The sequence below is a fragment of the Brachycentrus maculatus genome, unplaced genomic scaffold (genome assembly GCF_059751285.1).
Source record: "Brachycentrus maculatus isolate JH-2025_06_01 unplaced genomic scaffold, ASM5975128v1 h1tg000018l, whole genome shotgun sequence".
NCBI lineage: Eukaryota > Metazoa > Arthropoda > Insecta > Trichoptera > Brachycentridae > Brachycentrus > Brachycentrus maculatus.
The window spans coordinates 123,024-137,265 of NW_028280772.1; the positions used below are offsets into that span (position 1 = coordinate 123,024).

General features: G+C 33.1%; 1 long non-coding RNA gene across 1 annotated transcript in view; it reads right to left on the reverse strand.

Moving 5' to 3' along the window:
* Nucleotides 1-14,242, reverse strand: part of LOC148313121 (uncharacterized) — a 242,726-nt gene that overhangs the window by 107,998 nt on the left and 120,486 nt on the right. The gene's annotated exons all lie outside the window — the stretch shown is intronic.

Sequence of the window (14,242 nt, forward strand, 5' to 3'; positions counted from 1 at the left end):
AAAGGATAAGAGACTAATGTGAGTTTATTATCCTTTGATCCTACGGTAAAAGTAGTGACACTTCGTAGGACAGTTGAAAATAATTATCGATAATGGATGGAAAGTGAGTGTTGAAATACATCGGCAACGGTAGCGAAAGCGACGTACCATCTCCTTACTACTAGTGCTCGTGTAGGGGTATCTTGAAGTGGTTGGAATACCATCCACCCTAAACGTCTGTATGTCGACACTTCGGGGCAAAAATAGTTCGGTACTTTAAATCAGCAGCCAAAATAGGTGACGTGTTAAGAACTCAGCTTCCGAGTGAACGCGAAGTGTGGGAGATCGCTCTGCAGTGGATGAGGTTATATGACGGGACGTTTGTTTCAAAGAAACATTAACAGCTGATATTGCGAGCATGTTTTATCTTTAATTACATTGGCATTATTTTCTTCAGCCATGTACGCGTATGTACATCCATCCTGCCGCAAGGTCCTTGGTACTCTTTTATACGGTGTTCCATACAAAAGACGTAAAGAACATGATTAAATCACGTGTATTGTGGTCTCATTGTTATTTATTATGAAGTTTTTTTTTGTTTACTTGGTTGGAATATTGAACTTATTGATACTTTGAATATTTTATTTTTGTAGGAGAATGCATCAGTGATAACAGATCAACATTATACTCGTCTAAATCAAAATGACTTTAGATTATCACATCAAAATGATTTTAATTGATAACACAACGCCAAATGCTAACCAGCACACAAAATTTGGCGAGCGCGCCTTTGTTGTTGAGCGCCCGATGGCATGGAATGATCTCCGAGCGACAGTTCAACATCGTGAGAGTGATATTAAAATTACGAAATCACAAAAAGCAATTAGTTCACAAAACGATTTCCTTGATATTTTCCGTTTGAATTTATTCCAGGATTTTCAATACTCAGTATACAAACCCCTAAAGAAGTTTATTTTTTACTATACACACCCTTTAAGAAGTGTTTTTTTTAAATGGCTCGTATAAATTATAAATTTTTATTATTATTTATTATTAAGTAAAAATACAAAAAGGAGGCAGAGTACATATTTAATACACATGTATACACTTATTGATGCTGGTTGTACGAATTAATTTAAATATAACGGTGTTGAAAAACTATACGTTTTAAGTTGAGAGTAAAATTTTGATAGAATGTATCACAAAGTAAAGCAAGGTGGATAAACGTATCATCCGAAATCACTTCACTGGGAGTTTATTTACGTTTTACTTTATTCCGGAGTGGCAATCATTAGCAGTGTATACAGGAGCTCGATAAGCCGACACTTCTCCGGCACTAAGTGTCACCAAATTGTTGCGATGGCAGATTACTGTTAGGTATTATTGGTCCATGAAAATTATCGGAAACCGACGTTATTCGGCATCAATCAGTAGTTCGGTATCAATCACTCTGTAGTTTAAGTGACAGTCAAAGGCAGAATAAATATTTATGAATTTTGATACGGATATCTGAACTTAAAGCTAACTTGGACGTTTTAACCAAAATATAGGTAGGGTAGCGTCGGAATTTCGAATCGGTATTTTATTTTCGTAGGTTGTTTGTACAATTAATGTTTTGTATCTTCCGGAGCTTGATTTTCTGTTTAATTTAATATCTTTCTTAACTTTACACGGGTAGCCCCTAACGTCTCTTCTCAACATAAACACAGGAAATACATTCGAGTTTTCGAATGAAATGTTTACTTCTGTAACAATTAACGGAATGATCCTTTCTATCGGTAAAATAAAGGATACGGGTTTAACCGATTCTCCGTAAGAAACTCGCCGTGTTACGAGCGAGGATTTTGAGGCGCTCAGAAACTATATAGGTTCCCACGCAGTTCACTTCAAGGCCCTTTAGCTGTGGTTTTGTATTAAAAGTATCGATACGAGTAAAGATAATAGAGCATGGCTCGATTAAGAAGAACGATCAGGTCGTGCTACCGTCAAACCGATTCCATTCTTTACCACAACCCGGACAGAGAGTGGAAAGGTCCCGAGTCCCCTTGCGCGCTAGAATATGGGGCATTATGGAAATCTAACCCTTTTCATGTCACCGCTTAAACTAGTTGATATCTCGGTTGTTTCGGAAAAACCCCTCAGAATGTGCTTACATTGGGTGCTTATCGACGATAGAAATAAATGGCGAACAATAAAAATAGATTGTTTAAGGCTTATGGTGTCTGTTATCGACGAGTGACGACTTTATAACGAAAACTGACTGGTTTAGGTGGAAGGATACGACCTGCAAGAGATCCGATTTCTTGAAAAATAAAGATGGTGATAATTTACGGACTTTATTGTAAAATTTAAACCTTTATAAATGTATTCTTAAAAAGTAAACATCTAAGTAATATTTGGGTATTGAAATGATGATTAAATATTCAAAAAGTAACTGATAGCGGTTTATGTTAAAATAAAAACGAAAACTCGCGGCAATATGCAAAAAACGAGTAAATATATAAGCGGTTGGTGTTTGCATTCAGAATTATCTTTGTTAAAGTCCTTAGAGGTGGCTTAGAAATTTTAATATCATCCCATGTATACTTAAACAAGGCGAAACAAGCAAGAAGAGGAAAGCGCTTTTCGTAAACAAAATGCCTAAAGATTCTTTTAGCGTTTAATTTTAGTACACTGTATAGCCACTTGAAAAGTTTTCATGCAGAAATTAATTATGAAACTTACATCGTGTACGTGTTGCCTACGAACTTACATTTAATATAAAAAAAAACGAGATGTACGTAATTCCTCAAGATACCTGTGTTGAATTCAACTTAACTTTTTTCAACTCATCACTTTTCATTACAAAAATTTAATTAGTTGATATAACTTTTTTAAAGAATCATTACAACGCAAAAAATACGCCGAGAAACACGAGCGAGTAAGAAATATATTTATCAGTGCGTTGCTAACAGAAGTTAGACATTTCCGGTGGAGTTATTATTCTTTGTTTTGCGAATGGTGACGTCACCAGCCGAACGTAAACAAAGCGAGTGTAGGAAAGCGGAGGGGAAGTAAGGGTCAAGGTTCTTAGGGAAGGAGAGGCGTAGAAAGTGAGTGCACTGAAGACTCGGAAAGGGATACAGAGTTATGGCCTTTAACCAAATATCAAGTATACAGATATATCTTAAATTTGGCGGAGTGAAAATTATTGATGTGGAACGTGGAAAAGGCAGGAGTAAGAACTGATTCAGCGTGGTGGAAACACAGTCGTTAGGAATAATGCGTGGAAATATGGTGATAAAGGAAAGAGTCAAATGGAAATACGTACGAAGCAAAAGTTAATAAATACGATATATTCCGAATGGTGTATGGTGGTGCCCCGACGCTGAAATACGTATCGTAATATTAAAAGAAGGAAACATCAGTACGTCGGGATATTATGTTGGCGTTTTATTTTCTGACGGTGAAAATAGAATTGGCGTTTTATGTTCGATTCACTTTTATTTGTGGTTCTTTCCAATAATATATTCATAGCGATCGAACACGAATTAACGGTATTACATTGTTTACAATAATTCAATTTTACTCCTAGTGAAGATCTTCAAATTTACAAATAATGAGAGATATGTAAATCAATTGGAATTTAAAGGAAATTTCGTCATTAGGCTCAGAAATAAGTGTCTATAATTCATGAAGATAAGTATCTACATTGATACCTTCAACTTGTCTGGAATTTTCAAGTGGCCAATAATACTCGTTACTTTGTAATTTTGAGAATTTTAATTCGAGTCATCTCAACTGTTGAAGATATTTCGATCGTCAATTTATAAAAAATCTCCCATCTTGAATGGGTTAAGTGTGAAATACTTGCGGTTATTTAAAAGCGTACATACTTAAACAGAAGCAATCTTGGATAGTTAGTTAATTTAGTAATGAAGTGTAGAGTGTTCGTAACATACTTTATAACACGTCAGGGAGATGTTAATCTACCACTTAACTAAACGTTACTCAGCTATAATGTGGAATGAGTATTTTAGGAACTGCTTTAAGTGTAGTTGACAGAATCATGATATTATAGTCAACTTCATTTCGAGCCATTAAAATTTTTCTAGGGGTGGCGTTTTGATTATTTATTCAGTTGGAACTTCCGTTATAAGCACATAAAGGTGTGGCTGATAATTTTAAACTTTATAGTTAAGCCGTTCAAATGCGTCAGCTTTGGTCTTGAAATTTTAGAGTCTTCAGTTTTACATCATTGAAAGTGATAAAGGTGTTTAAAACAAGTATGATATGTATGTACATATTTTCAAAATATTTTTGTACCTTTACCGATAATATGCATCTACCTATACTGATAACAGGAAGGATTCTAACCACTAACTAACTAACTAACTAACCATCACGCCGCTTCCCCGCAGGGGTGGGCAGAGAGAATCGAACGCCACACCACTCTGTCTTTGCAAACATTATTTGCCTCTTCTACATTCATGCATCTCCTCATACATACCCGACGATTATTACGACTCCTGACCCGGCCGCTTTCAAGTATTTGACATACCTGATTGTGCCAAGTTTTCCTCGGTCGTCCTCTGCTTCTTTTCCAACTACATTCGCCCCATAAATTTGTTTAACCATTCTTTCTTCATTCATACGCTCCACATGTCCAAACCATCTCAACACACCTTTCTTAATTTTATCGATAATGCTTATCTCAGACTTACATTCTTTCCTTATTTCATCATTCGAACATCCATCAAACATCGTTTTGCCACATATTAGTCTGAGGGATCGCATTTCGACTGCATTCAGTCTGCTTACTTAAATCCCTAAATAAAATATTAAATATCCACAAAATACAAAAGTATTTTGTGAATATAAAAATGACAAAAAATATAGAAATAAGAAAAAAGCTCATTTTATACCCTCGATAAATATATTTTTTTAAACTTAAATGTTTATTATTTATGTTTTAATTACTTCATGTTACCTTTCTACCTACGTGATACGGTTGCAACACGGGTACACTTTTCTTTTCTATATGCGTGCCTCCAATTTAATACAAAAAAGGAAATAAATAAATAGTTTTCGCAATACCATTACATGCAAACTCACCTTCAAACAAAACAAGAAACGATTAAAATACATTTTACTATGTTGAATTTAATGCTCAATAACAGTGCAGCGACCCATAAAATACAGAGGAAAGTTATGGAAAATATCTTGAATAAAATCTAGGTGACCCTTGAATCAAAGAACAGTAAAAAGAAAACTGAAATAAAACTTAAAGTTACTTCTTTTGTCACACAATCATTTTATCCCTACAATCTACTTTGCTGTTGCAGGACCGACGGCGTGGAATGCTCTTCCACCAATGGTTAGAAATAGTGAGAGTGAGATGATCTTTAGAAGAAGACTAAAAACACATTTGTTTGCTAAATCATTTCCACCATAATATTTTCCCCAATTCATTCACCGTGAAGCGCCCTTGAGGTATTTTTTTACGAAAGTGGCGCTATATAAGTTATCCAAATTTATTATTATTATTATAATCATTAAGTTAAATATTTCAACATACTAAAAAACCTTTTTTTAATGTGTTCGCTTATTGGTGCCCTTTACAAAAAGAAACTGACCACCGTCTATTTCCAACTACATACGTATAAAATATATCACATAAAATTACAAAATTCCACCCTGAAACAGAAAGGCTCATTTACTCCGTTCTTTTAATGTTTATTTCAGCAATAAGGATGACATACAATCTAGTTAAATGTCAAGTTTTGAATTTTTAATATAGTTTTTCATAGTATTCACACATGCTTGTTTACAACCGTAACGTGCAACGTGTAGAATGATTTAATTTGTTAATTTTTTTCGCCCTCAATATTAAATATACAATGAAAATGGATAAAATATATATATATATATATATTGGTAATTATTCTTACTTCCTTTTGATCTACGACTGAATATAGGGCACGGGCGGTGGAATACTTATCTTCACCCCTATTATTAAATGACCTTAGTTGGTGTCTATAAATTTCTCTACCAATCATCCCCACTGAAGGATGGCTCGTATTATCAGATTAAATAAGGGTAGAAATAATAAGATTTCGTTTCGATCATTGATCGTTCTCCATTGGAGTGGTATTAATAACCAACTGTCAAAAGAAACCCAAATTCCCGCTGATTTTTACAACTTTTATTTGAGACAGACAGAACCATTTATTTTTTTACTTCCAATTCTTTGATTTAGAAATTAGACTTTTTTTAAATATAATTAAAAAATGTGTACGATTTATTTTGAAATTATATTTTTATTTAATATGTGCAAAAATAAGTTAATAAATACAAATAGCTTACACAAAATATATTGAAACAATATACATACACGATAAGTTAAACGTTAAATATTTAAAAGAAAATACTTAACAATCTCGATGCCTTTATGAAATATATCTGAACTGTAATACACATGAGTTATATTATGCATATACATTAGCGATTATACATATTTACGGAAACTATTGATGTAAAAAAAGCAACTTATTGACTATCTTATAGATATCACTGGTATTTAAAATACTTTCCTTTTACGAATGACTATCCATCAAAACAATAAAAAATTTTAAAAAATCCGATAAGTCAGTTGTTTTATTTAATAAAAAAACTTGAAAATTTCATTTAGTTTAACTACGCATAAAGAGTTTCAATCATGTAAACTTTAAATTAATAATTGGTTTTTAAATTTTTGCCATTGGATGTCGACGAGTATGCCTTCGGGCACTCCATATACATATAGTCGTAGAATGAACGAGTGAGTGCATTCTTCATACTTTTCATGAAATTTATTACGAATGGTTTGTTTCCTGATTTAACTGCTGCTCTGTTGCTTGCGATCACGTCAAGTATTCATTTCACGAGAGCTTCGCGGAATATGCGTCTGGCAGATGTAAAAACCTCTTCACGGTTTATATCCTACAAATACATATGAAAGCGAGGAACTCAACTTTGTGTCAATACAAGCTTCTCGGTCATACTAAGCTTATAGGGAGTAACTTAGCGCTTTAATATTTTGATGAATTCAGATTCAACATTGTTTTTGTGCAATCTGAATTAAACAGAGATTTTTTAATCAAAAGATTTTTTACTATCTACACGTAAGCATTATGTTAAAATTAAAGAAATTACACTACCTAGATAATGAATCCACCGACTAGAATGACAGATCGAGGTTGCTTATGGAAATTTAATATCACTTGTTCAACACTACCCAAGAATACGATCAATATTTCGCTTATATATATAAATTAAGTGGTCGTCTGCATATGGTAACTGATATTAGTAGTAGGTAACTGATATTAGTTTATATGGTAACTGATGAACAGTAGTATAAATTAATATTTTTTTAAATGTTTCATATTCATAGTAGAATTATAACCTAAACTGTTTTTTAAAAGTTGTGTTAAAAATAATGTATTTTTTTACTCACTCTTTGAATGTAGATACCCCGTATATGCTTGATATTGCAGTATTGTCTGTATCTCTCCGTATTTGTTCGGTGTAAAGAAAACTTTTATGCATGTTTATTTAATCAACTTTTGTATAAATCGTAAAAGATACAAACCAAACGAAACGGTCTGATGCAATACAAAGAAGAAATTTAATTTTGTAATAATTTTCCAATTGATAGACAACCAAATCATAGATTACCAACGAAAATTTAACTTGAAATAAGTTTTCTTAAACACAATATTATTAAACAATTTATGTGTAGTATTACGTAAATCTATTGCAAAATCTCATTTCATTCCAAATACCGTTTTACATTTTCTTTCTCTTAAGCTTTTCCGGCAACAACAGAAACGGTCAACAACAACGAAACGGTCAACAACAACAGAAACGGTCAACAACAACGGTCTGATGCAATACAAAGAAGAAATTTAATTTTGTAATAATTTTCCAATTGATAGACAACCAAATCATAGATTACCAACGAAAATTTAACTTGAAATAAGTTTTCTTAAACACAATATTATTAAACAATTTATGTGTAGTATTACGTAAATCTATTGCAAAATCTCATTTCATTCCAAATACCGTTTTACATTTTCTTTCTCTTAAGCTTTTCCGGCAACAACAGAAAACGTGTCTAGTTTTACTATTAAGGTTTTAAAGCCTTAATGTTATCCATTATAATTTTTTATTTTTAAAGAAACAACAGAATAAGTCCTCAAGAAAACCAATAAAAAAGGTTTTTCCTTTAAACAAAGGATATCTTCAATTTCTCATACCCATTTTTTAATAAGTACATATTTTATATAAATTTCTTTTTAAATAAAACAGAAATATTTGTGGTTTTATTATAAACAAAAATACTTCAATTTCTCTGAGCCCAAGCGGCTCATTATTAGAAACAGGTTTCAAATTGTAGTAGAGTAGGTTCGAACCCAGAAACTCGGACTAAAGAGCCAGCAACACTAACCACGGGACCACAACCCGACCCTGTTGAAAACAGTTGACAATTTATTGTTTGAAAACTTTTCGGGTGGAGCATTGATTTAATTTTTTTTAATTCATGACTTAAATGTTAATATTCCAATTTAAGAATCGTATAAAAAATCCATCTCTGTTCATCAAACGAGAATTCTCGTTTGATGAACAGAGAATGAATGACGAAGGTTCCACTGTGTTTCTCCCTTTTTATTTTATTTCATTCAATAATAGAGCAAATAAAAGGTTATATTTGGAAATGAAATTGAAACATCAATACGGACGGAACTCGTTAAATTTCATCGTACGTTGTTTCTATTTCTTTTCGCCATCATGCGCTGTAAGAATCACTTTTTCTTTTATTTACAAAAGTAACCAACATCAATTTAATGTTACCAAGTATTTTCCAACCTTCTACTGAAAGGGGGATTTATATCACAAAGTCAAACAGACAACGATATTACTTCGTATATTGGACACATCATCCCTCCTTTGATATTTCTACGTAGTATCAATGTTAAAGTTGAATTTTTAATGCATTTTCTTTGTGTAACAATCATTTCCTGACTTTGTCATCAACTTGAGCTTCAAGGAGTGTGCAGTTGACATTCTACTTAAACACTTCCTCAAGACGTCATCGACAGTATAACCGAGTGACATTGATATAACTATATACCTACTGTTATAAGATATAAAAAAGCTTACAAAACTAAAAACTAAATTTTGGTTTTTAAATAACAATTATGTTTTTAAGATAAAAATACTTAAGAAGAATAGAACACAGAAATTCTTACATTATTTTATTCAGTCGGTTCGTCCAATAAAATAAAAAGCATATTCACTTATCTATAAAATAATACGTACTATCTTTGGACAATTTTACTGTCGAAATAACATAAATCCTAAGTTCACAAATTATCGCTGATTTTTTCACTGTATTTTAGAAATATGACGATTAAGGATATGGATTAACCCTTCCTTTACGGAGCTAAAAACTTCCACGCGCACCGGTGATATGTATTTTGTACACCATATGAAAATGTGATTTAAAAACTGTAAAAATGTCAATATTCCCAAATATTGCTTTTATTGACCAAAGTTAACGTTAAAATGTATCAATTTTGTAATGTTGGCTCTCGTAAGTACCTAAAAAAATATTTAAAAAATACATTGCAAGTACCGCCATAGCTAGAGTAGCGACACGACCACCCCAGACCACTTGTGCGTAACTAAAATCGTCGGAAACGGTATGAAGCCGTGTTCGTATGTCCGTAAAATGCGGCACGCACCCACACTCTGAGAAACGTTTGTGTATTGGTGATTCTTTCCATGATTTTTTTTTACAATTTATTTATTTCCGTCGCTCCAAATGAATAACTTTATACTATAATACTTGTAACACGTAAAAGTATTAAGGAGGAATGCAAAAATTGTGAGCCCATATCCATTATATTTAATATTGATATTCTCACTTTTAAAGTCAAGTTGTAGTAAATACATATCACCGGGAGGTGGTACGTATTTGGCTACGGAGTTCAATTGAAATATCGAAAGAAAAATAATTTCCAATGAAGAATTTTTTCGAGTACGAGAATTTATTTGCGCAAATAGATTATTTTTAAACTTCATTTATACCGACATACCATTTTGGAAAGGAAATAATAAACAAAGACAATGTTGTCATTGAGCATAGTGCGCGTATCGGGATAAGAGGATTATAGTTATTAGGGCTAATTAATCAGATTGTACTGCGAGCGAGTTTCGGAGGTGACGAGTGCAAACGTCGGTGGAAGGCACTAGTAGAAAGTACGTTCCGTAAGTATGACGTAACGGTTTAGTTCCAGCCCAGAGACGGTGATAGATTTGTTGAGACAGTTGAGGGTTAAGGGAGAATATCTCTCGTTCAGAATGTTCTGTAAACACCTTTATTTTGACAGCGACTTACATCGGTGGGGATTACCCTCCGAAGCCCGAACAGCTTGCGGGATTACAAGAGGTCATAAATATTACCTCGAGATAAGATGGGCTCGTAATATGTTCGGAGAAAGCAATTATTAACTGATATATTTCACCCGGAGTTTAGTGCTGGAAGGTTGCGAAACGCATTGTGCTATGGCGATGATAATTCATTTCCACATAATATTACGAGACAACGTAATAGTTGAGTATTCCCGACTATTAAGTACGCACTCGGATACTAGCTAACTCCGCGTGACACCAGGCTAATAGTGCAAGTTGTCAATAAACAACAACGCTGCTTTTATCTCGATAACTATGTATGTACATCGCGAACATGTTATGATTATTAGCGCGAATAAACAATAATGGTGCGCTTCCAGCGATTAAATAATACCGGGAGAAGGAGAAAACAAAATAACAATACGAGAATATTGAAAAATAATACCGACATCATTCTGAGGGAGACCAGATGGTTAACGAATTCGCGAGTGAATAACGATCATCCCGGAATCACACGAGTATCACAACTCGGTTAGGAAAAATGTAAAGTATATTCCAATATGGTAATCTTATTTGGAAATAATTCCATCAAAAAGAAATCTGACGGGAATAATTGGTAAAGTTATCGTTATTCCGAGGGGTCTCTTATCTCCTACTCCTTGTAACTTCACCAGGATTCGGGCCGAAGAAGAAAACCGATCTGATATAATTTGCCTTCTAAAAAAATTCCCAGTCATTTATCTTTTATGACATCCGACCTGAAAAGTTAAAGTAAACTCTTAATCATTCAGTTCTGTCGTCGAGCTATCGGTAACCTCCGATCGACCGGTGACGGTAAGGATATTTGTAAGAACGGTTCTCCGGTTCGCGGTTAACTGGCCGTCGCGCGTCGCGGGAGATCGCGATGCCGAGCCGTGGGGACAGGAAAAGTGAGCGGAAGAAAAACGCATAATAAAGTGTATATAATAAATTGATGGATGATAAGACGCGCATTAAATATTGCGATGGGAATGCGGTCGGACCATCTCCTTGTGAATTATTAAGAGCGATTACAGCGGCAACATATCACCCGATAAATATTGTAGCATCTCTACCGCAATTTTCCCGCGATAACTCGCCAATTCTTCACACTCCAAACCCTTCAGGCTTAGCTGTACGTGTGAAGAGAAAACAAATGCACATTAAGAAGATATTGTGGTGTTAATCAGAAACTTCATGCAGGTAACTAAAATTAAAATTAAGAACCTGCGTACCTTTTTTAATGTACCATTGAATAAATCATATCTTTCTACCCAAATATTTATTTTTTACCATCAGATAACCAATCTCTCAATAATTAGCTCTCTTTTTCGAAGAAATTCCGTGTATTAAAATGCCTGGTAATTCATATGGCCCAATGGGCTGTTTTTATTTCTCATTCTCAATTGAAAGGATTTTTTGGAATTACGTATTGCTTGAAAAATTATTGAAAATTTAAGTAATAAATAATAAAATGAAACCAAATACTTGAAATGAGAAAAGCATTTATGTATTGTTAAATGAGGTACTTCCGTTCGGAAGGAATATCACATTTAACATCCTCACATTTTGTTTTGTTTGTCATATTCTTTCTGTGTTTGTATAAAACCTAAAAGTCTAAGTATTCTCATTTGGTAGGCTCTCTTATTGAAACGCATCGTTTTCAGAGATGTAAGCGACACATCGCATCACGATTTACCCATGTCATATTGTTCAGTTGTTTGCAACGTTGGCGTTGTTCCCGCCGCACGCATTACCCAATTATACTCTTATACGTTGGTACTTTGTCGTTAACACAAATGGGGAAACTGGCTTTTATAAAAAAATAAGGTTTTGTCCGTTTTTAGTGTCAGTGAAATATTCGATAAATAAAATAACGGATTCAACCACTGAAGACGAAATATGAGAAAATTTCAATGAATACAGATGCTGAGAAACAGGCAAAATTGTGAAAGTATAAAGTGATCCCTTAAAACCGAACCAATGCATACTCAGTGGGAGCTCAGACTTTCATGTTCCCTTTCAGGTCACCTAACACCCACATATTTTATCGCCCTTACTTCATTACAAACCTTAATAAGAATAATACTGGTCGATTATCTGGTGATATATTTTTATATTTTATTTATCTGCTAGTAATAAAAATACGTAACAATACCACGGTAGAGGCATAGTAAAAAAAGTTGAAAAATAAAACTTTTATTTCATTATTTTATTAAATAAAAATATTCTCGTTAACTGAGTATTTTGCTAATTGCAGTGAAAAAGCGAAGTGCACGTTTATCTTATCTGGTATTCAACTTAAAGCGCTTCGGTTTCACATTTTCCCTTTTCTTGAGAGAAATTCAGAGACTGCCAATTCTCCCATTATATTTTAGACGGAAATCAAATCTTCTGCACTGAAACTACCGCAAAAAGTGCACATTATATCAATTACTAGTGTGTGGAGTAAACCGCATAGGTCACTCGAGGCATTCCGACCATTCATTATATTATTTACTGAAAGTTGTTTCAAATAATAAGACTACATTTATCAAAAAATCTATTTTGTTATTAAAATCTTGGGCAATGTATAGATAACAATCACAATAACAATCTATAAGAATAAGAGTTTTTTCAACAGTAAAACTAAAGTTTTTTTTCCTTTTTTGATTACAACACTTCACAAGAATTACAAAATCTAAACTGGATGAGGCTAGGAAGGTACTCGTACTTTACGATTTTTCTACGAATGTAGGATTCGAGAATCGTCTTATTCGTATTTATTTGATATAATAAAGTAGATATATGGTTGATCAACCAGATGTAATACATATTAGTTGAGTAAATATTAGAGTGGAAATGTCGGGGTCGGAATAGAAAGATGATTTGACAGAAATGTGGAAAAGCTAATCTTAAAGGAATGTGCAGTTATGTGGATAGGTTGACGATAAGGCAAGATTAATGTATTTTTTCGAGATATATCTATTAAAGCCGACGATACGCGACTCCTGTATAAGAACACTAAAATAAATAAAACAGATACAAAAAGTAACAGACACTCGAGAGTCATAATTACATCAGCCCCTGAATGAAGAATTTTACTGCGCGAAAGGATTTTAGTTTTTCTGCAAAGTCAACTTTAAACGACTGAATTAAGCTTTTGGAAATGAGAATTTAATTACTTCTAACGAGGAAAATTGATTTCATTCCTCTAAATATTAAATATCTTAAATTCACAGTAGCAAATCCCGGGGATGAAGCTTTGCAGTTGATTTAATCAGTTTTAATTTAGGTTTCTTAATGCAGATTCAATCAAAATACAAACACACCTGTATAAAACACTAGCAATACAATACATCTACATATTATTAATTCCAACCGGTCAGTCAATACATGGATCGTAAATTCTACTTCAAGGTTTTATGTGGCTCCAACATTGTTTTATTATTTGACCTATCCTGTATATATGAAAACCAACCTAACCTTACCCAACTTAACCTAACCTCAAATGAAGAATCAGAGAAAATGGTTGGTAACAAAAATTGTTTTCATTACCATAAATGCAATAATAATATCGTTATATTGAATATTAAAAGTACTTTTAATATATGAAATCATATTTGTTTCATTTTAATTTTTTTTAAACATTTTACAGATTATTTTATTCACCACCTACATATATGTTTGCTTTAAAATTAATACAATATGCTTTAATAAAATTTATACGAGTATTTTATACCCATGCACAAGCTTTGCTTACGTGGATTTTATTGTGTTTTACATAATACATATATTTAATAGAATGTACCATCAAATGATAAGGAATGAA